The following is a 23,465-nucleotide window of genomic DNA, read 5'->3' on the forward strand; positions in this document are numbered from 1 at the left end:
GTGCCTGAAGATTGGAGGGTAGCAAATGTTGTGCCTTTGTTTAAGAAGGGCGGCAGGGAAAAGCCTGGGAACTACAGACCGGTGAGCCTGACATCTGTAGTGGGTAAGTTGTTGGAGGGTATTCTGAGAGACAGGATCTATAGGCATTTGGAGAGGCAGGGACTGATTAGGAACAGTCAGCATGGTTTTGTGAGAGGAAAATCATGTCTCACGAATTTGATTGAGTTTTTTGAAGGGGTAACCAAGAAGATAGATGAGGGCTGTGCAGTAGACGTGGTCTACATGGACTTTAGCAAAGCCTTTGACAAGGTACCGCATGGTAGGTTGTTACATAAGGTTAAATCTCACGGGATCCAAGCTGAGGTAGCCAATTGGATACAAAATTGGATTGACGACAGAAGACAGAGGGTGGTTGTAGAGGGTTGTTTTTCAAACTGGAGGCCTGTGACCAGCGGTGTGCCTCAGGGATCGGTGCTGGGTCCGCTGTTATTTGTTATTTATATTAATGATTTGGATGAGAATTTAGGAGGCATGGTTAGTAAGTTTGCAGATGACACCAAGATTGGTGGCATTGTGGACAGTGAAGAAGGTTATCTAGGATTGCAACGGGATCTTGATAAATTGGGCCAGTGGGCCGATGAATGGCAGATGGAGTTTAATTTAGATAAATGTGAGGTGATGCATTTTGGTAGATCGAATCGGGCCAGGACCTACTCCGTTAATGGTAGGGCGTTGGGGAGAGTTATAGAACAAAGAGATCTGGGAGTACAGGTTCATAGCTCCTTGAAAGTGGAGTCACAGGTGGATAGGGTGGTGAAGAAGGCATTCAGCATGCTTGGTTTCATTGGTCAGAACATTGAATACAGGAGTTGGGATGTCTTGTTGAAGTTGTACAAGACATTAGTTAGGCCACACTTGGAATACTGTGTACAGTTCTGGTCACCCTATTATAGAAAGGATATTATTAAACTAGAAAGAGTGCAGAAAAGATTTACTCGGATGCTACCGGGACTTGATGGTTTGACTTTTTGGGAGAGGTTGGATAGGCTGAGACTTTTTTCCCTGGAGAGTAGGAGGTTTCGGGGTGATCTTATAGAAGTCTATAAAATAATGAGGGGCATAGATAAGGTAGATAGTCAAAATATTTTCCCAAAGGTAGGGGAGTCTATAACGAGGGGGCATAGATTTAAGTTGAGAGGGGAGAGATACAAAAGGGTCCAGAGGGGCAATTTTTTCACTCAAAGGGTGGTGAGTGTCTGGAACGAGCTGCCAGAGGCAGTAGTAGAGGCGGGTACAATTTTGTCTTTTAAAAAGCATTTGGACAGTTACATGGGTAAGATGGGTATAGAGGGATATGGGCCAAGTGCAGGCAATTGGGACTAGCTTAGTGGTATAAACTGGGCGACATGGACATGTTGGGCCGAAGGGCCTGTTTCCATGTTGTAAACTTCTATGATTCTATGGTTCCAATAGCAGGCTAAGTACAACTTTTCTGACAAGTAATTTCTCTAAAACGAATCATACTAAGCTGAAGAAAATAATTTTCTCTCTCTGGGTCTGACTCCCATACCAGTTCTCACAGACTGCCTCTGCAGACTGTGTATTTCTTTGTTTACTTGACTTTGACTATTCCAATGTTCTCCTGGCTGGCCTCCCATCTTTCACTCTCCATAAACTTGAGCTCATCCAAAACTCTACTGCCCTTGTCCTAACTTGCACCAAGTCCCGTTCACCCATCACCCCAGTGCTCGCTGACCTACATTGGCTCCCGGTCCAGCAACGCCTCAATTTTAAAATTCTCAACCTTGTTTTCAAATCCCTCCATGGCCTCGCCCCTCCCTATCTCTGCAACCTCCTCCAGCCCTACAACCCTCCGAGATCTCTGCACTGCTCCAATTCTGGCCTCTCGTGCATCCCCGATTTTAATCACTCCACAATTGGCAGCCGTGCCTTCGGCTGCTTAGGCCCTAAGCTCTGGAATTCCCTCCAGAAACCTCTCCATTTGTCTACCTCTCTCTCCTCCTTTAAGACGCTCCTTAAAACCTACCTCTTTGGCCAAGCTTTTGGTCACGTCCTAATGTCTCCTTATGCAGCTCGGTGTCAAATTTTGTTTGATAATCGCTCCTGTGAAGTGCCTTTCGGACGTTTTACTACATTAAAGGCACTATATAAATGCAAGTTGTTGTTGATGTTGCTGCTTTTGCTTCTCCCTTTGCTTCCTCTTTAATATTTTCATGCTGGATGTTTCATGCCTCATACATTGTTTAAATATTACATTGGCTATAGTGTGTTGTCTTCATTAACCACATCTTGCAGTACTTGCTTCTCCCATTTAGTTCTCTGCAATTCATGTTATGTCTTAACTGACCTGGCCGTTTGCTGCTGATTTGTACTAGTGATTGCATTGTTCACCCACATCACAGGTTCAGAATACTGACGCTGCTGGTGATAACAGAAATGGCTGTAATGCCTTTAACAACAGCAGCTATCATGAGTGTAAAAGTTCTAGCCTTGCTGATTAGACTTTTATTATGCAGTCATTTTAATAATCTTCGTAATTTGACTTATGAATTTTCCTTCATGCCAGTTTCAAAAAAGAGAGGTCGCCAGAGCAATTCCAGTGGATTTCAAAGCTTTGCTGAGAACTAGACATGTCTGGTAAAAAGGCAATAGGTGGAAAACTGAAAGGAAGACTAATGGTGAGATTATTTATGACAGATTGAAACAGATAGAATTTTCCTGGAGAGTGTCACTCAGAAGGCTCACTAATAGACTGGTTCACCTAGCATGCTGGAACTATAGGTGAAAGGGGAAAAATGACAAATAAACCAGCAGCTTCTGTTGTCAGGGAAGTCTATGTAATTTTCCCATTTTATGGATCACAAGGTAGTTTATCGTTTTCAGTATGTATACTTTAATTGTACTTTGTGAGAAAAAAGCATATTTAAGTTTATTCAAATAAGAAATCATAGAATCATAGAACATTTACGGCGCAGAAGGAGGCCGTTTGGCCCATCGTGTCAGTGCCGGCCGAAAATGAGCCACCCAGCCTAATCCCACTTTCCAGCACTTGATCTGTAGCCTTGTAGGTTATGGCACTTCAAGTGACTATCCAAGTACTTTTTAAATGTGATGAGGGTTTCTGCCTCTTCCACCCTTTCAGGCAGTGAGTTCCAGACCCCCACCATCCTCTGGGTGAAAAACTTTTTCCTCAGCTCCCCTCTAATCCTTCTACCAATCACTTTAAATCTATGCCCCCTGGTTATTGACCTCTCTGCGAAGGGAAATAGGTCTTTCCTGTCCACACTATCTGGGCCCCACATAATATTATACAATTAAATCACCCCTCAGCCTCCGCTGTTTCAAAGAAAACAACCCCAGCCGATCCAATCTTTTCTCATAGCAAAAATTTTTCAGTTCTGGCAACATTGTCATAAATCTCCTCTGTACCGTCTCTAGTGCAATTACATCCTTACTGTAATGTGGTGACCAGAACTGTACGCAGTACTCAAGCTGTGGCCTAACTAGTGTTTTATACGATTCTAGCATAACCTCCCTGTTCTTATATTCTATGCCTCGGCTAATAAAGGAAAGTACCCCGTGTGCCTTCTTAACCACCTTATCTACCTGTCCTGCTATCTTCAGGGATCTGTGGACATGCACTCCAAGATCCCTCACTTCCTCTACACCTCTCAGTATCCTCCCATTTATTGTGTATTCCCTTGCCTTGTTTGACCTCCACAAATGCATTACCTCCACTTCTCTGGATTGAGAATTTGCCACCTTTCTGCCCACTTGACCAGTCCATTGATATCTTCCTGCAGTCTACAGCTTTCCTCCTCACTATCAACCACACGGCCAATTTTTGTACCATCCGCAAACTTCTTAATCATGCCCCCTACATTTAAGTCCAAATCATTAATATATACCACAAAAAGCAAGGGACCTAGTATTGAGCCCTGCGGAACCCCACTGGAAACACCCTTTCAGTCACAAAAACACCTGTCGACCATTTTATTAAAATTCGTTCATGGGATGTGGGCGTCGCTGGCAAGGCCAGCATTTATTGCCCATCCCTAATTGTCCTTGAGAAGGTGGTGGTGAGCCGCCTTCTTGAGTTGCTGCAGTCTGTGTGGTGAAGGTTCTCCCACAGTGCTGTTAAGTAGGGAGTTTCAGGATTTTGACCCAGCGACGATGAAGGAATGGCGATATATTTCCAGGTCGGGATGGTGTGTGACTTGGAGGGGAACGTGCAGGTGGTGTTGTACCCATGTGCCTGCTGCTCTTGTCCTTCTAGATGGTAGAGGTTGCGGGTTTGGGAGGTGCTGTCGAAGAAGCCATGGCGAGTTGCTGCAGTGCATCCTGTGGATGGTACACACTGCAGCCACGGTGTGCCGGTAGTGAAGGGAGTGAATGTTTAAGGTGGTGGATGGGGTGCCAATCAAGCGGGCTGCTTTGTCCTGGATGGTGTAGTCCTTCTTGAGTGTTGTTGGAGCTGCACTCATCCAGGCAAGTGGAGAGTATTACATCACACTCCTGACTTGTGCCTTGTAGATGGTGGAAAGGCTTTGGGGAGTCAGGAGGTGAGTCACTCGCTGCACAATACCCAGCCTCTGACCTGTTCTTGTAGCCACAGTATTTATGTTTCTGGTCCAGTTAGGTTTCTGGTCAATGGTGACCCCCAAGATGTTGATGGTGGGGGATTCGGCGATGGTAATGCTGTTGAGTGTCAAGTGGAGGTGGTTAGACTCTCTCTTGTTGGAGATGGTCATTGCCTGGCATTTGTCTGGTGCGAATGTTACTTGCCACTTATCAGCCCAAGCCTGGATGTTGTCCAGGTCTTGCTGCATGCGGGCATGGACTGCTTCATTATCTGAGGGGTTGCGAATGGAACTGAACACTGCAATCATCAGCGAACATCCCCATTTCTGACCTTATGATGGAGGGAAGGTCATTGATGAAGAAGCTGAAGATGGTTGGGCCTAGGACACTGCCCTGAAGAACTCCTGCAGTAATGTCCTGGGGCTGAGATGATTGGCCTCCAACAACCACTACCATCTTCCTTTGTGCTAGGTACGACTCCAGCCACTGGAGAGATTTACCCCTGATTCCCATTGACTTCAATTTTACAAGGGCTCCTTGGTGCCACACTCGGTCAAATGCTGCCTTGATGTCAAGGGCAGTCACTCTCACATCATCCTCTGGAATTCAGCTCTTTTGTCCATGTTTGAACCAAGGCTGTAATGAGGTCTGGAGCTGAGTGGTCCTGGCGGAACCCAAACTGAGCATGGGTGAGCAGGTTATTGGTGAGTGAGTGCTGCTTGATAGCACTGTCGACGACACCTTCCATCACTTGGCTAATGGTTGAGAGTAGACTGATGGGTGATAATTGGCCGGATTGGATTTGTCCTGCTTTTTGTGCACAGTACATACCTGGGCAATTTTCCACATTGTTGGGTAGATGCCAGTGTTGTAGCTGTACTGGAACAGTTTGGCTAGAGGCGCGGCTAGTTCTGGAGCACAAGTCTTCTGCACTGCAGCTGGGATGTTGTTGGGGCCCATAGCCTTTGTTGTGTCCAGTGCACTCAGCCATTACCCTTTGCTTCCCACCACTGAGCCAATTTTGGATCCAATTTGCCACTTTCCCATGAATCCCATCGGCTTGTACTTTTCTGACCAGTTTGCCATGTGGGACCTTGTCAAAAGCCTTGCGAAAATCCATGTAGACTACATCAAGTGCACTACCCACATCAACCTTCTTTGTTATCGCCTTAAAAAATTCAAGCAAGTTAGTCAGACACGACCTTCCCTTAACAAATCCATGCTGACTATCCTTGATTAATCCGTGACTTTCTAAGTGACAGTTTATCCTGTCCCTCAGAATTGAAATAATTTTTGTTCCCTTTTATCAATATCTATTTAAGTTGTATTCTATAATTGGTCAATGAAAAATAAAATGTAAAAAAAATCATTCCTTTATCGTTGAAGTAAGGAAAGATTACTTTTTACTGAGCTTAACTATATTGGTAAAATGTACCGCTGAGTTGGATTTCCAATGTGGGACCTTGTTCACTTCTGTATTTTCACTTATCCACACTATACTTTGGAATTGTTTTAATTTTGGCCACCAGCTAAGATTATTAGATTTGCCACAGGAATCTATCAGTTAGGGCAAAGAAAGCTCTTACATACAAATATCTGATCTGCAGCTATCTATGTAATGCAATAGATCAATGTGGTATTAACATTAGAACAAATATCAGGAGAGAATTCTAAGATATGTTCTTACTTAATCCATTAAGCTGACATTGTCTACATTGACTTAAACCCATCAGTCTGAAAAATACAAAGAGACAGATCCCTTCTTTTATCTTTCCATAATGAACATTCTTTCTCTGGGAATGAATAATTCTGCATACTTTCCTTTTTTATGTTTTAAAAATGGATGTTTGATTCCCAAAGGATTTTCTCTCAGGGATTTATGCAAGACTCGATTGTCTGCATGTGAATATAAATGTAAGATGCTTATACAAAGGGTGTGAAAAGCTGACATTTCTATGCATATGTTCAACCTTTTTGAATTAATATCAAAGTTATTAGCTGCAAAATTTCCAGAAAAAAACAATAATACTTCTGGTTCCAGTGGAATCTAATATTAATGATGCCATACTAATCTTCCTTTGTTTAACACAGAACGTTAGCACAGATAAAAAAATATTGTTACCTCGTTCTAATCAGTTTTCTTAATAACTTCTAAAATTAAAATGCATTTGTTGATTGGCGTTTATGCAATGTTTAGAAGACTGCAGTCATGGGATTCTCCCCATCTCCTGCCGTAACTTCAGCGGAAGATCAGAGAAAATCCTGTGAAATTAGGTATAAGGTGTTTTTTCCCATTGCTCCTGGATTACTGTCGATATTTCACCAAAGTTATGGCGGGAGACAGAAATTACATCTTTTAGTGAGACCTTTCTGAAGCACTCATAATGATAATAACTATGAGCCATAATTTGATGTATCAGGGCATCTAACAGCATCTAGTTAGTTAGACTTACTCTTTGCATGTTTAGGTTTTTAAATTTTTTGTGTGGCAAGTTGCTGAAAGTGTGAGCTGATAATGTCGCAGCGAGGGAAACAGGGCATCTGGGATCTGAGTGAACAAGGCAAACAACTGTGTATCTCCTTAACCAATCAGAATGAAGGATTGTGAAATTAACAGCGCAAGGACTGAGAAGGAAGTGTAAGTTAGAATGGGTGAATTCAATGTCGCATCAGGTACAGAAAGAAAATTAAAGAGAGGGAAAGAAAGATTGGATTAAGAGAGAAAAAAGAGACTGAAAGGAAAAATAAAGAAAAAATGTTTTCATTTTAAATTTTACATTTTTAAAATCAACAATAACAATTAATACCTGAATGAATGAGATTCCTCTCTTATAATAGTTAATTTTCAGTGCCAGGGATGTTGATTGGCAGTAATTAAGACTTATCACATTGTTGAAAAGGTACTTAGACTTGGAATAGAATAGAATGGTTACAGCACAGAAGGAGGCCATTTGGCCCATTGAGCCTGTGCCGGCTCTTAGTAAGAGCAGTCTAGTTGGTCTCATTCCCCTGCTCTTTCTCCGTAGTCCTGCAAATTTTTTCCCTTCAAATATTTATCCAATTCCTTTTTGAAAGCCATGATTGAATCTGCTTCCACCACCCTTTCAGGCAGCACATTCCAGATCATAACTACTCGCTGCATAAAAAAGGTTTTCCTTATATCGCCTTTGGTTCTTTTGCCAATCACCTTAAATCTGTATCCTCTGGTTCTTGACCGCTCTGCCAATGGGAACAGTTTCTCTTTATTTACTTTATCTAAACCCTTCATGATTTTGAACACTTCAATCAAATCTCCTCTCAACCTTCTCTGCTCTAAGGAGAACAACCCCAGCTTCTCCAGTCTATCCAAGTAACTGAAGTCCCTCATCCCTGGAACCATTCTAGTAAATCTCTCCTGCACCTTCATATCCTTCCTAAAGTGCGGTGCCCAGAATTGGACACAATACTCCAGTTGCGGCCGAACCAGTGTTTTATAAAGATTCAACATAACTTCCTTGCTTTTGTACTCTAGGCCTCTATTTATAAAGCCCAGGATCCCATATGCTTTTTTAACCACTTTCTCAACCTGTCCTGCCACCTTCAAAGATTTGTGCACATATACCCCCAGGTCTCTCTGTTCCTGCACCCGCTTTAGAATTGTACCATTTAGTTCATATTGTCTTTCCTCAATCTTCCTTGAAATGACAAGACTTAACTTTCTGTGGCGAGTTAAATTCATATCTACTGCACAAATACATCAACTTCACGCCGTTCAATGCATGTCAGTGATGAGGCAGACAGCAAGATGCCGTTTTTGCAAAGCTAACATTGGAGCGGTGCAACTCGGACAGCAACTTTTGGATATATGCGCTTAACCTCACATCTGCCCCTCGCCTGAAGTTGCGGTGCTATTTGTGTATAAATAACATTGAGCGCCATTAGCCTCACCATTATTTTGAGAGTTAAATCTGGCCATATGTGTTTGTTACTGTGCAGTTATTGAATTTACCAAATTACTGATGCACAGTTGGTAACAGCATCGTGTAGCACTGCATCTGCGGAATCACATTGCACCAAGCACTGATACTTACTTTCATTTTATTATTAGTTTTATAATTGAGTTTACATTCTGCAGTGAAAAAAATCAGCACAATGCACCACATTATAATTGACCTATACATAGTACAGGTCTTTCTTTCACATGTTGACAACAATAAGACTAAAGGAGAGCTGGAGCAGAGCCACACTACCTTCACCTAGCACTTTTTGTTAAAAAACAACTATACACAAGTTGCTAATCCTACAATGGTAAGGTGAGGAAAGCAGGAAGTGAAGCAAGGCAAAAAGCAGGACTTTTAAGTAGTTTATATCCTTGATGATGCAAAGAGAGGAGGAGAGAAGGTTTTGTCCAAGATTGGATAAATTGGACTGCTTTCTGTTGGATCAAGTCCTGTTTCTTATTTTTTCCTCATTTCTATTCCTTGCTTATTTACTCCCTTGTACAATGACGACTCCATAGTATCTTATCCTACTGTTGATTTGTGTTTTGAAAACCAGAAGGTAAATCTCTGTGGGTAATGTCTGTTTTTATTAATACCAGTCTGTTTAGCAAAATAACATTGAAAAGTGAATCAGCTGGGGTTCAGGTTTCCAGCTTCATTAGGAGCGAGGCCAGGTCGTCCTGCTCGTGCTGATTTCACTGCTTGGAGTACGGTTCAAGCCGTCTGGTGATACCACCCTGTTTCCCATTGATTCTAAGTAGACTTTTGCTTGTTTTATGAACTGCTGTCGTGTCAGTATGAAGTCCTCAATTGAAAGTCTTATTGCTTGTTAGCCAGCATTTGAACAGCAACCCCAATATCAGCAGTATTTCCATATCGCATGTTAGACATAATTAGAAGAAAAGTGGCACCTGGAATAAAATCCTAGATCACTCTCTGTGAAAAAACAACATGCATTCTAATATTCAGAAATGACTTTATTTACAGATTACAGGCTTTAATTTAACTATTTATTTGGTTAGAAAGCTCTAAGGATTCAATTTTCCCCTCCTCGTTGACAGTGAACAAATGAAAGCAAATGAGCTTAATCTGCATAATTCTAAAAATTAGTGTTTTTTTTTTCCCTTTTGGCTGCTAGAAGCCCAAAGCTAAATATATAAATTGGATTAAGTGAAAAGAAGTGCGTGCATTCTTAGTGGACATTTATGAGAGTTGTATATAGGCATTTTGCCAGACTTAGGTTGGCTCCATTCCTTCCATTTAACATGATTTTGGAGTTTTCTTTGTTTTACTCCTATTTTACTCTCAGGTTTTTGGTCTGTAGTTTTGTCTGTACACAAATCCAGGAGTTATTTAGCAACTGGTATGTAGATGGAACGTAGAAGAAATTACAATGGGGTGATCATATCATCCCCTCCTCGGAGCCCAAGCACTTCCATAAGTCTTGAGTTAGAGAAACTGTAATATGACTGGTACGTGTTCTGTGTTTAGAGCAAGATGCAAATACAATTGCTCAAGAGTAATGAATATGTGTGCATACAACAATTGAGTTCTTAGAATTTTTAATTTATAAGAATTATAGACCAGTTAGTCTTGCTTCAGTTGTTGGTTAATTATTATCCTGGGAAGTTCTGCCTCTGTGCTCACTAGCCAGTGATTTTCTACCCATTCACTTAATTGGGCAGAAAAATCACAGGCTGGCGAGTGTCGAAATGGAAAACCCCGGCTTTAGAGTCTATAATACAGGATGCAATTACTAAGCACTTGGAGAAACATGAATTAATCAGGACCAATCAGTATAGTTCCTAAAGGGCAGGTCATACTTGATCGATTTTATAGAATTCTTCAAAGAAATAACAAAGGGGATAGATAAGGGAAACACAATGCATGTGGTTTACGTGGATTTTCAAAAAGCATTTGATAAGGTACCACATAACAGATGTATGGCAAAGCTGGGGTTGTTCTCTTTAGAACAGAAAAGGTTAAGGGTAGATTTGATAGAGATGTTCAAAATCATGAACGGGTTTGACAGAGTAAATAAGCAGAAACTGTTTCCAGTGGCAGAAGGGTCGGTAACCAGAGGACACAGATTTAAGGTGATCGGCAAAAGAGCCAGAGGCGACATGAGGAAACATTTTTTTACGCAGCGAGTTGTAATGATCTGGAATGCACTGCCTGAAAAGGTGATGGAAGCAAATTCAATAGTAACATTCAAAAGGGAATTGGATAAATACTTGAAGGGAAAAAAATTACTGGGCTATGGGGAAAGAGCAGGGGAATGGGACTAATTAGATAGCTCTTTCAAAGAGCCGGCACAGGCACGATGGGCCGAATGGCTTCCTCCTGTGCTGTACCTACTATGATACTATGAAAGCTAATGGCATGTGGAATTAAGGGGAATGTGACCAAAGAGATAGAAAAAAAGGAAGAACTTGCATTTATATAGCACCCTTCACATCCTCAGGGTGTCACCAAGTGCTTTTCAGCCAAGAAATTACTTTTGAAGTGTAATCATTTTGTTCTGTAGGCAAACATGGCAGCCAAATTGCACACAGCAAGTTCCCATAAATAGAAACAAGATGAGAGTTAAGCTGCTTTGGTGGTGTTGGTTGAGGGATGAATATTGGCCAGGACAGCAGGAGAACTCCCTGCTCTTCTTTGAAAAAGTACCATGGGATCTTTAACATCCACATGAACAGACAAACATGCCTTGGTTAAATATCTCATTTGAAAGAGAGCACCTCCTACAATGCAGCACTCCTGCAGTACTGTACTGCAGTGTAAGCCTAGATTATGTGCTCAAGTTCTGGGGTAGGGCTTGAATCTACAACCCTCTGACTCAGAGGCAAGGATGTTACCAATTTAGCCAGTCTGACACTCGTTTTTGCCCCTAATCATTGATAGACGGATGGTTGGTGGGCATAAAAGATAGGATGGAAGCTTGTAAGACTGGAAAGATATAGTGGGCGCTAAATTGGGCCGTGTAGCGCCCGTTGTTTTGGCGCTACAAGGCCTCTCCGACATCCAAGATGGCGTCTTGGATGCGCACGCATGTTTCCTGCGTGACGCCATCTTGGTATAGGAGTTCGCGCAGGTGCAGATAACGAACGCTGGAATCATGTAAAGTAGGGAGAAAATGGCTTCAATCAGTGTGCAACGCTGATTTAATGTGATAGTCCCCATTTTGGGACTTAACGCTCAACTCAATGCACAGTCTAAACCCCAACCATCTGAACGTGTCTTAGAGTGCCTGGAGGACCCCCCCCCCCCCTCAAACCGGCACTATTTAAAGGGACCATGCAGGATTTACAGGTTATTGGCTGGATTATTGTTTCTGGCTGCAGAGACATTTATAACTGTTTTTGGAGGTCTCCTAGACTTCAATACTAGGATGCGGGGACATAGTCTAATATTTAGAGCCAGGACGTGCAGGAGTGAAGTTAGGAAATGCTTCTATACGCAAAGGCTGGGAGACGTTTGGAACGCTCTTCTGCAGATGGCAGTTGATGCTAGCTCACTTATGAATGTTAAATCTGTGATTGATAGATTTCTGTGAACCAAGGGTATTAAGGGATATGGGGCTAAGACGGGTATATGGAGTTAGGTCACAGGTCCACCATGATCTCATTGAATGGTGGAACAGACTCGAGGGGCTAAATGCCACTGCCACTTGCTGCCTCTTGATATGAGCCACTTTCTCCTGCAAGAAAGCAGGACGTGTGCCTGGGTGATGAGCCTATCATGGTTGAATAGCTGCCAGTGTGTGTGGCCTATGAGTTGTGGGTGGGCTGCTTAAAACAGTGGTAGTGTGTAAGGGTGAGAGGAAGCATCTGATTGGAAGAGTTGTGTACTGATGGAGTTTATTGGTATGTGGGGGATGGGGGTGTAGTGCGTGGTGCAGTTGGTAGGAGAAGCCACTTGAAAGTTGACCTCACTCACCTTGCCCACTCATGTCAAAGCATTGAACTTCGTCCTGCACTGCATCCATGTTCGTGATGCTGTACGCCTGGCATTGACTTCGTTCCCCACTGCCTCCCACTGTCTTTTGAGTATATGTCTGGAGGGCCTCTTGCCCACCCCCCCCACCCCTGCAGATATAGGATGTCTCTCCTTCTGTCCACCTCTTGCACTCAAGGTCTCCAGTGCATCAGCAGAGACCTTGGTGCATGCACTCTCGCAGGCCTGGTACCAACTCAGATCGGCAGATTGGTGAAGTCTGGTGTGCAAATTGGAGGATGTGGGATTTAGTAGTGTGCAACCTTTATTCAATGTTTACATTCAGCATGTAAATATAGGGATGGGATCTGCATCTGTGCTTTACATGTGCGATGTCTGATCTCTGTTCAGACTCCATAGACTGTTACTTTCAGCAAATAACAGGTACCAGCTACCTTTAAGAGATTTCTAAGAAACATCCCCCCTTTAAGAGATTGAGCTCCCTCTGGTGGTGGAAAGTGCGAATTGCATTGATTCCACGTGCAAGGCCTGGAAAGGAACGCTGATTGCAGGTAAGTACTCCCGTGGGTCCAAACTTGTGTCCTGCCTGCGCAGTGTCCGTCGGGGGTGGAGTGGTATCACATCGTGCTACCACCATCCAAAACGGACCTTTATCGAATTTTTGCCCCAGTGAGACTTGATCCACAGGGGTCTGTGTTGGGCTGCTGTCATTTATCATAGGCATAAATTATCTGGTCTTAGGAATTGAGGGAACATTGAATTTGCTGATGACAGTAAATTGTGATGAGGCCTATGAAAGACTGCAGGTGAACATAGGTAGGCGCGATGAACAGCCAAATCAGCTGCCGATGCAGTTCAGTGAAGTGATATATTTCGCAAGTAAGAGTAGAAGATGGGAGTATATCTTAAATGATCAGATTTTAAATCATAGAATCATAGAATCATAGAAGTTACAACATGGAAACAGGCCCTTCGGCCCAACATGTCCATGTCGCCCAGTTTATACCACTAAGCTAGTCCCAATTGCCTGCACTTGGCCCATATCCCTCTATACCCATCTTACCCATGTAACTGTCCAAATGCTTTTTAAAAGACAAAATTGTACCCGCCTCTACTACTGCCTCTGGCAGCTCGTTCCAGACACTCACCACCCTTTGAGTGAAAAAATTGCCCCTCTGGACCCTTTTGTATCTCTCCCCTCTCACCTTAAATCTATGCCCCCTCGTTATAGACTCCCCTACCTTTGGGAAAAGATTTTGACTATCGACCTTATCTATGCCCCTCATTATTTTATAGACTTCTATAAGATCACCCCTTAACCTCCTACTCCCCAGGGAAAAAAGTCCCAGTCTGTCTAACCTCTCCCTGTAAGTCAAACCATCAAGTCCCGGTAGCATCCTAGTAAATCTTTTCTGCACTCTTTCTAGTTTAATAATATCCTTTCTATAATAGGGTGACCAGAACTGTACACAGTACTCCAAGTGTGGCCTCACCAATGCCCTGTACAACTTCAACAAGACATCCCAACTCCTGCATTCAATGTTCTGACCAATGAAACCAAGCATGCCGAATGCCTTCTTCACCACCCTATCCACCTGTGACTCCACTTTCAAGGAGCTATGAACCTGTACTCCTAGATCTCTTTGTTCTATAACTCTCCCCAACGCCCTACCATTAACGGAGTAGGTCCTGGCCCGATTCGATCTACCAAAATGCATCACCTCACATTTATCTAAATTAAACTCCATCTGCCATTCATCGGCCCACTGGCCCAATTTATCAAGATCCCGTTGCAATCCTAGATAACCTTCTTCACTGTCCACAATGCCACCAATCTTGGTGTCATCTGCAAACTTACTAACCATGCCTCCTAAATTCTCATCCAAATCATTAATATAAATAACAAATAACAGCGGACCCAGCACCGATCCCTGAGGCACACCGCTGGACACAGGCATCCAGTTTGAAAAACAACCCTCTACAACCACCCTCTGTCTTCTGTCGTCAAGCCAATTTTGTATCCAATTGGCTACCTCACCTCGGATCCCGTGAGATTTAACCTTATGTAAAAACCTACCATGCGGTACCTTGTCAAAGGCTTTGCTGAAGTCCATGTAGACCACGTCTACTGCACAGCCCTCATCTATCTTCTTGGTTACCCCTTCAAAAAACTCAATCAAATTCGTGAGACATGATTTTCCTCTCACAAAACCATGCTGACTGTTCCTAATTAGTCCCTGCCTCTCCAAATGCCTGTAGATCCTGTCCCTCAGAATACCCTCTAACAACTTACCCACTACAGATGTCAGGCTCACTGGTCTGTAGTTCCCAGGCTTTTCCCTGCCGCCCTTCTTAAACAAAGGCACAACATTTGCTACCCTCCAATCTTCAGGCACCTCACCTGTAGCGGTGGATGATTCAAATATCTCTGCTAGGGGACCCGCAATTTCCTCCCTAACCTCCCATAACGTCCTGGGATACATTTCATCAGGTCCCGGAGATTTATCTACCTTGATGCGCGTTAAGACTTCCAGCACCTCCCTCTCTGTAATATGTACACTCCTCAAGACATCACTATTTATTTCCCCAAGTTCCCTAACATCCATGCCTTTCTCAACCGTAAATACCGATGTGAAATATTCATTCAGGATCTCACCCATTTCTTGTGGTTCCGCACATAGATGACCTTGTTGATCCTTAAGAGGCCCTACTCTCTCCCTAGTTACCCTTTTGCCCTTTATGTATTTGTAGAAGCTCTTTGGATTCACCTTTGCCTGATCTGCCAAAGCAATCTCATATCCCCTTTTTGCCCTCCTGATTTCTCTCTTAACTCTACTCCGGCAATCTCTATACTCTTCAAGGGATCCACTTGATCCCAGCTGCCTATGCATGTCATATGCCTCCTTCTTCTTTTTGACTAGTGCCTCAATCTCCCGAGTCATCCAAGGTTCCCTACCTCTACCAGCCTTGCCCTTCACTTTATAAGGAATGTGCTTACCCTGAACCCTGGTTAATACACTTTTGAAAGCCTCCCACTTACCAGACGTCCCTTTGCCTGCCAACAGACTCTCCCAATCAACTTCTGAAAGTTCCTGTCTAATACCATCAAAATTGGCCTTTCCCCAATTTAGAATTTTAACTTTTGGGCCAGACCTATCCTTCTCCATAGCTATCTTAAAACTAATGGAATTATGATCACTGGTCCCAAAGTGATCCCTCACTAACACTTCTGTCACCTGCCCTTCCTTATTTCCCAAGAGGAGGTCAAGTTTTTCCCCCTCTCTAGTCGGGCCATCCACATACTGAATGAGAAATTCCTCCTGAATACACTCAACAAATTTCTATCCATCCAAGCCCCTAATGCTATGGCTGTCCCAGTCAATGTTGGGAAAGTTAAAGTCCCCTACTATTACCACCCTATTTTTCTTGCAGCTGTCTGTAATCTCCTTACATATTTGCTCCTCAATTTCCCGTTGACTATTTGGGGGTCTGTAGTACAATCCTATCAAAGTGATCTCTCCCTTCTTATTTTTCAGTTCTACCCATATAGACTCAGTGGGCGAACCCTCGGATATATCCCCTCTCACTACTGCCGTGAAGTGGAAAAGCAGAAGTAGCTTGGTGTGCAAGTATTCAAGTCACTAAATGTGGCAGCACAAGTAGATAAGGCCATGAAAAGGCAAATGGAATTCTTGGTTTTATATATAGCAGCATAGGATACAAAGCAAGGAGGTCATGTTGAACTTATTCAAATCTTAGACCATAGTTAGAATAATGTGTACAGTTTTAAGCATATAAAAGCAATGGAAAACTTTCAGACAGAAGTAGTGGAGGCAAAAACCTGGAAATCATTTAAGAAACAATTAGATATAATATGTTAGGATCTCTCGAATGGATGAATTAAGAAGGGCCAAATAGTTTTCTTCATCCATAATTATCTTGTGATCTTGTGGATCCAGACGTGTGAAATGATGCTCCATGACCCTAATGAAATGCTTGATAATAATTCTGGTATTAACATGATCTTTGTTGTATCTGAGCTCTGCTTCAGTCTATGGTTGGTTCTTGATTATCATGAGTCATGACTGAATAGGGCAGCCTTTGTATCCCTAACTCTTCATTCCTCTTCAAATAAGATGGGAAAAATATTTGACTTTAAATGAAAGCATCTTGGAAGCTTCCAAGGAAGCAGGCAACCTGGATGGTTCTGTGCTGGTGGTTGCATACTAAGTCCATATTGATAGAACAGAATCCATTTTCAGTCATATAGGGTTCAGCATTATGCATAGGGCCTGAATGGCAACATGGGTGGACTTCAATGATCTCTGAAGTCTGGAAAAGCCAGCTGTTCTGTAGGATTGTGTTGGCCTTTCATATTTCTGCTGTTGGTCATTGATGAATATAATGATATTGTTGTAGCTGCTGAATAAGGTAGCTGTGACCTTCTGATATCTGTAGACAGCGAACAGGCTGGCATTGTGAAGATCCCTAGTGCTAGTCTAGAAGAAGCCTGATACGTAAAATTGTGGGCCACATTGATTTTGGCAGCCAACTGGCAGTGCTGCAAAGGTGTTACGTGTTGTTTTCTTGGAGGAGATGGCACAGTTCTACTCCCTGACAAATCTCAACCTTATTAGGCACATCTGTACTGTCACTATCAGGTAGCCTTTGTCTCATACTGGAGCAGTGGGACTTTATAGTACACTTTCAACCCTTTCCTGCTCTTGCTGGTGCTGTTCTTCCAGATCCAGTGCTAGTGTAGCACTGGATCCAACCATATGCCAATCAGAAAGTTTTTATTAAAATATGCAGCAGTTTTAACTACCCTGTACAGCCATCGCTCATGACAATCAAGTCATAGACTGCAGCCTCTACAGCAACGTACATTTTATATGACTGCTAGCAATGCATTGGATGTGCAATATATTACCTTTGGAATACGGGGCACTCCTGAAGTAATAAGATCATCAGCTGGCAGCAACTACCTGGATATCCAGAGCACAGCAGTACTCAGAATAAAACTGTAAGCAACAGAAATTTCCTACAATGCAAGACACAGGTGAGAAATGCACACTAATGGGCACTCTTGATATTATTGGTTCATAATGTTCCATTAGTGCCAAGATCAGGCTTAACCCTTGACAGTAATTGCCAGGCTATTGCTATCTATCCTCTTTTCTAAGTATCTTAGACCCATGATAATCTTTACTTTCTCTACCATCTCTGAATCTTCCAACACTCATTGCATTTTTCACATTTAGAAGTTGACAGAATCTGTGAGTTGAACCAGGATCTCTTGCAGCTCCAGTTATTGGTCTGTATTACCACTCCTTACTATTACCACACACCAACCTTCATTGCAGAATATCAGTCATCTTTCAGTTCTTTCCAAATGTAGATGAAAAGAAATCACAGCACTGCCATCGTCAGTGCAGCGATGAAGGCTATTATCTCAAATTGTCCGTCACAGCTTTTCATACACAATTGAATTCACAGATAATAATTATGGTTCTGATCTCAGGATTGTACTGGTCCTAACTTTATTATTCTTCTAGCACTAAGACATAGCACAGTGCTCTGAATTAAGAAAAAGAGATAAATTGTATTTAGGCTTATTTTAGCCTGTTTTACAGCAGGACATTGATGCCAGTTTTCAGATATTTCACACATCTGGCAGACAGGTGGAAAGCAGCTCCCTCCTGGCCAGAGAGTCACAACTTGGATTTGTCAGGTTTCCATGCAACTTCTGGCAGAAATTCTGATTGTTGGGGAGGGGGCAGTGAGTGAGCCTTCCACCCGCTCCCCTACCTCTTCAGCAAGATTTGGGGACATACCTGGTGGTGTTCCCGGCCACCCCAGAGAATTCTGCCTTGTAAACCATCGATGGACCCAGGGAACCTTTGCCAGTAGAGAGCTGGTGTCGGTCCTGTACTGGACCTTAGGAAGACCCCCAAGACTTCCCAAAAGAAAGGTAATCCCAGAGTAGTGTAATTGACCCCAGTGAAATATGGAGGGGCTGCTGCATTATTGGAGCTCCTGCCTTTCAGCTGAGATGTTAAACTGAGCTCCTGCCTGCCTGTCCTTAGGCACTATTTGAAGAAAACCAGGAGAATTGTCTTGACCAATATTTATCCCTCAACATCGCCACTAAAACAGATTATCTGGTAATTTATCTCATTGCTGTTTGTGCAATTTGGCTGCCTTGTTTCCTTACACATTAACAGTGAATCCATTGCAAAAGGTAATACATGAGGTGTAAAGCACTTTGGGACAGCCCGAGGATATAAAAGGTGCTATATAAATGCAAGTTCTTTCTTTCTCTGTTATTGAAATCAAGGCCTGAATTCTCCTTCCATTGTGGTGGGGCAGCCCTCCAATGTGACACCACTGCTGGACTGCTGCAATTTGCTCCCACAACCCTCATTAGCCATGCAGGGTGATTTTCAGGCCATAAAACTGTCCTTCAATGGCTCACAGTCACTGGAAGGGAGAAGAATACAGTCTGGTGCGCCCTTTAAAAGGCTGCAGCCAGTTATAGGGCAGCATCATGGCTTGGATTCGCTTTTCATGGTGGATTTGTTGGGTGGTCCTAATACCCACCAATGTGAAACTGCCACTAACTCTCCACCATTTCTCCCTCAATTCTCATTAGTCATGCAGGGTGGTTTGGAGGTGATAAAAAGGCTTGCCACCAGTGGGAGGGAGGAAAATACAATTCTACTACAGTCAGTTAAAGGGCATCATCACTTCTCAGAAAGGTAGCAGAAGGAGCAGCAACTGGAAAGGCTCCCAGATTTTCTGATGAACCAGTGGATGTGCTGCTGGCAGAAGTGAGGGCCAAGAGGGACCATCTGATGGGCAATGAGGGCAGGATGACACTTGGAAGAGTGATGCAGGCTGTCTGGAGAAAGGTGGCAGAGGCAGTCAATGCAACATCCACCACCCTAAGAACAGACACACAGTGCAGAAAAAGGTTCAATGATCTCACAAGTGTGACCAAAGTAAGCCAAGGTTCTGGTGCAAATATACACTACTCAGACAGCTTCACTCGCCTCTACCTATCATACTCTTTGTCTCTCAGCACCTGGGTGTCAGGGAAACTCACTTTTGCTAAGGGCAACCTCTACAAACACTCAAGCACCTTCTGTACTCAATTCCCTCTACTAATTTTGCCTGCCAAAAGGACTTCTACTCGTCTTCAAGGACACTTCTTTTAAAGGGACAAAGCACCTTCACCGGTCGTCATAATACATGACCTCATATGGGGCAACTCTCCATGACGCTCACATGCCAGTGACAATGTTTTCTTTCTCTGCACAGGAAAAACAGGCATACAGTGCCACAGAAGGGCACCAAGAGAGGACCACCATCATAGAAAACCCTGGTTCCTTAGGAAGATAGGTGTAAGATTTAATAGGCAGATGGACAGGAGAGCCTGTAGGAAAGGGCGAGATTGGAGATGACTTGGCAAGAAAAGGTTGATAAAGGCTGAGCAAGACTCATCATATGTGCTTTCTTTGCTTCCATTGAAAGGAAAATCAGGTATTGCCAGATTATCGCCAAAAGTTAATATTACCCCCTCCAACCTAACTTCCTCCATATATACAGCCTGCACACCTACTTGACAATGACTATAAGGGAACTGTTTCTTTCAGGTCTGAGTCAGCAAAGGGGCAGAGCAGTGCTGTGCCATCAGTTGTAATGACACCTGCAGCTGGAATGCAGCAGAGGGCTTCAGATGCGGTAACTGTAATGGTCAGTGGTGGCCTGAAGCTTGGCTCCACTTCCTTGGGGACATGCTGCAATGTTGAGTGATGGGGATGGTACTATGGAGTGGCACAGAGGGCAACCCTCCTTGCAAGCACCCCATGCAGCACCATCTCCACTTTTTTTAAAATTTATTCGTTCGTGGGATGTGGGTGTCGCTGGCAAGGCCGGCATTTATTGCCCATCCCTAATTGCCCTTGAGAAGGTGGTGGTGAGCTGCCTTCTTGAACCGCTGCAGTCCGTGTGCAGTCCACTTCAGCAGCCATCAAACAAGGAGCTGGTATCTGGGCTGCTCTGTCACTTTGCTGCAGACTCATGTTTGTACCTTGGGTTTCCTTTCGCTTTACTTTAGCCCCTTCAGCATTGGTAAAGGCCCTTAATGGGTTGAGATGGCTTCTGAGGTTCTCCAAAGTTTCTCAGAATTTTTGTTCCCCTATTCCGACACTCCCCTTCAGTTGGCCCCATCTGTTTAAATTTTCATACACACAATTTTCCGCTCTCACCACTAGTCTGTTTTTTAGATCTTTATAGATCGACACATGGATTTATGCTAATTAGCTGATCTAGGAAAAGTGGGCGTCACTATGAACCTCCATTTGAGTCTGTCTAAATTCCACCATTCTGATGGTAACTGCACCAAAATAGAAAAATCTAGGCTTGTGTATATGCCTGTGTAGAAGTGAGTGAGAAGACATAAGAGAAGGATAGTACTAGTCCTGAGCTTAGAAGAAGTCTGCTGTGTTATCATTCTCTATTCCCTCCATGTTCTTGCATGAAGGGAGGTTCAAGGTGGCCTGTGATTTGTGCACCTATCTCCAGTTGGGAACTGTTCTTTTGAATTTTATGCCACTTTGACGTGCAAGTAGAAAAGTAGTCTTGAGATGTTGTAAGTTGAAGGAGCACATTCAGAGTCCAAGCTGCGGGGCCAACCTATCTGTCTGTGAATGACTTTGCATTAAGTTGTGCTTCAATGCACTGATGTTTAAACATCTGCATGCAGCAAAGCTTTCCTCTGTACGTTGCGTCTTGACTGTCTGCCCCGCTGAGGTTTGGATGTGCATCATATGCAGTGACGGAGCTGTAAGATTGTTTGAAGGGTCTTGGCATGGGTGAACAATAACTGCAAATGAGATTTGTGGCATAGAAGCTTGGGCCATCTGTTTGGTACAGCTCAAAGTGTGGCATCTTCTCCCGCATTTGTTCTCTTGTCCTGCTGGAATGTTTTTAAAGTATATGCATGAGTGGGCTTGCAATATCCAGTGAGCACAGTTCCCCACTCTGCTGGCAGTGGAGAGGCCTGTGTGATGTGATCCTGGCAGCACTCACATCAGGACCACAATGTCAGTCTTTGTATTCCCTATTCTGGTCTACACCTGATGTATCGTGTAGTAGGAAATCTAGAGAAATGAACCATAGCACACATTCTAGGAATCTGGATTAATGCCTGCCTACCACCCAGTCATATGATTCTTATCTACTAATGTGACATAAACCAGGCTATGGTATACAGATATATACAGGAATTGAACAGGATTTTGAGTATCTTTGGTGGAAAGTATATTACGACATGAATGGGTTGAAATTGCTCAGTCCAATATTAGTAACTGTAAATGCGTGAAATTCCTCTGTACTAGCATAAAGAATTATAGAATCATAGAAAAGTTATAGCACGGAAAGAGGCCATTCGGCCCATCGAGTCCGCGCTGGCTCTATGTCAGAGCAATCCAGCTAATCCCACTCCCCCGCCCTATCCCCCTAGCCCTGCAAAGTTTTTTACTTTCAAGTACTTATCCAGTTCCCCTTTGAAGGCCATGATTGTATCAGCCTCCACTACCCCCTCAGGCAGTGCATTCCAGATCATAACCACTCGCTGCGTAAATTAGGGTTGAAGTGTATGATATTAGTAACCAAACAGTGAATGATTCTATGTGAAATTTATTCACTACTTTAACAAAGGAACTAGGGTTGATTAATTCCTTTGTTGAAGTATTGAATACATTTCATATAGATTCATTCATGCTTTGGTTACTGATATACACTTCAACCCCCAATGTGCTAATGAACATTAACAACTAATGTCTAATCAACATTATACTGTAACTGTTTTGGTTTTGATATGTCTGAATCTTGTGCTTTATCCAACACACTCACCATATAACTTCTGAAAACAACAACTTTCCAGCCTCTGAAACTCTGCACCTGTCAAAAGCCCTTCAGAGCAAAGCTTCATGAACTATATTTCCTGTTCCTCCCAGAAAATAACAAGATGGATAGAAAATAAAGACCAAAAATTGTACTAGAGCTATTCCACAGATGCATGCAAAATCAATGAGGGAATCAAGGGCAAAGAACACACTAACAAAAAATATAATGATTTTGCAATATACTTCTTTCACATAACAAATTCAAAGATGTAACTGCATGTTATTCTGAATAGTGACAGTTCAACTGGCGGGAACAACAGGAACAAGAATGCACCAAAAGGCAATAAAAGATCCTTTCAAATGCAACACGATTACAGATGCACAAATCACAAACAGCAAATGAAATGAATGAGGATTGAATTTGGATCAGATGTGAAGCAAAAAAACCAAAATAATACTTGACCTTTTGACACCAAAATGTCTCAAGCTGCTTTACAATGAATATGCTTTAGTCCTTTTAAAAAAAACATGTTGTACTCATCAAGCTGAGGGATGTTAATGCTGGGGAATGGAACACTTTCTATTTCAAATACCCAGTGTCAGCATCAAGCACTCTCAGGTCAGGTGTGGCACAGCCAGATGCAGAGATTAGCTCTTCTTACTCTACCCCAACAATATGCCTCAGCCCCAAACTCTGAAGAAGCATCCTCATTGCACCGGTGTGGCATCTTTTGTTTCCAATTCCCACATCAACCATCCTTAGGCCTTTTCTGAGTGATATCGCCAATTTTTGCCAAATTGGGGGCAGTTTGTGCCTATTAGGAACTGGATTGAGACTGTTCCAGCTAATTTCACAGATCACGGTTACATACAGAGTGGACTTCCATCCCACCAGTCCGTCCTGGATTTGATCGAGGCCCCAGAAATATGATTTACTTTTTGAATTGCATTGATTGTTGTTATGTTGGCAAATGTGGTGGTCATTTTGCAATATCCTACAAACAGCAAAAAATGT

This window comes from Heptranchias perlo, chromosome 10 (assembly GCF_035084215.1).
Source record: "Heptranchias perlo isolate sHepPer1 chromosome 10, sHepPer1.hap1, whole genome shotgun sequence".
NCBI lineage: Eukaryota > Metazoa > Chordata > Chondrichthyes > Hexanchiformes > Hexanchidae > Heptranchias > Heptranchias perlo.